Below are 1,480 nucleotides of genomic sequence, written 5' to 3'. Positions count from 1 at the left end.
TTCTTAGCTTAGTTGGTAGAGCACCCGCTTAGTAAGCGGGAGGTCGTCGGTTCAACTCCGGCAGAAGGCTAGTTCTGAGTTCGTTTGTCGGAAACCGACTGCATTTCGTAATTTTTCACTGAAATTTAGTACCAAATTGTTGCACCACTTCAACTCCTTATTTATGGATTTACTGTAACCACCTATATTGTGTTCAGTAATATGGAGGTTTGGGTGGTTGCCACTGGTTTATCAAACCCGTGGCGCTTCTAAACTTTATCTCCTATATGCAACATCCTAGTTATAACACCAGGTCAACCACGAAGGTCAATAAACTAGGGTGTTGTGAAACCACTCAAATGGAGATAATCTAGAAGCCCTCCATAGAACTTAGAGAGAAAAAAAAGAAAAAAAAATTAAACATTATAGTTGAGTTTCCAGGAACACCACGAGGAGGTCTCTGAGCCCGTTCCCATCTAACGGTAAATCTCAATACATTCGTCCTTGAACTAGCCCCATAAATGGACCTTCATTCAACTCCTTATTTATGGATTTACTGTAACCACCTATATTGTGTTCAGTAATATGGAGGTTTGGGTGGTTGCCACTGGTTTATCAAACCCGTGGCGCTTCTAAACTTTATCTCCTATATGCAACATCCTAGTTATAACACCAGGTCAACCACGAAGGTCAATAAACTAGGGTGTTGTGAAACCACTCAAATGGAGATAATCTAGAAGCCCTCCCAATAAACCGCCCAAACCAGTTCATCGAGTTTCCGACATCAAGTTAATGTCCTCAGCATATGTTGCACTCGAACGCCGACAACTATGACCTGTAAACTTCATCATATCGTCAATTTCTTGCTCGGAGAAATCAAAACGCTTCGACAGTTCCATACCAAGTTGTCGGCAACTTCTGAGCATTCGTCGGCAACTTCTAATAGATCTTATCAAATATTCTCAAGCATGCTGGTACACTTACAACAATCTTTGCCATACGGTGCACCACACAACATAATCCTCTATGCATACGCTGATCCTTAAAATGTACACAATCACGCACTATAGTCTCAGAGGAACCCATTTTGGTAACACCCAACCTCAATCTCTATAGTCATATCTATCGATCCTTTAGATGCACCATCAATAACTTTGATATCCTTTGCTCGAGTTTCCAATAACTCTCCAGGTCGTAGAGCTAATGAAATGCCCATTAGGATAGCATCCTTGGTTTGTTCAAGTTCCACCGTTCTTAACACACCAACCGGTAATTTGAACAAACTTTCCGCTACTTTTCCGGTATCGACGGAGCTTGCCTCTTTTTCATCTGAGGTTTTATCTTATGCGCCGATTGCAACGTCCGAGCTACCAGCTTTCCCTCCGATGTCGAAATATCACCGAAACCATGTAATTCGTTGAGTGTCTTCAATCCCGATGTGTATTTCGATATTGTTGTGTACTGCAAATTTATTGATTCCACTAAACCCCCACAAACGTAA

This window comes from Perkinsus marinus (genome assembly GCF_000006405.1).
Source record: "Perkinsus marinus ATCC 50983 genomic scaffold scf_1104296940124, whole genome shotgun sequence".
Lineage (NCBI taxonomy): Eukaryota > Perkinsozoa > Perkinsida > Perkinsidae > Perkinsus > Perkinsus marinus.
The sequence above is the reverse complement of the archived record's forward strand: the minus strand, read 5'-3'. Positions refer to the sequence as shown.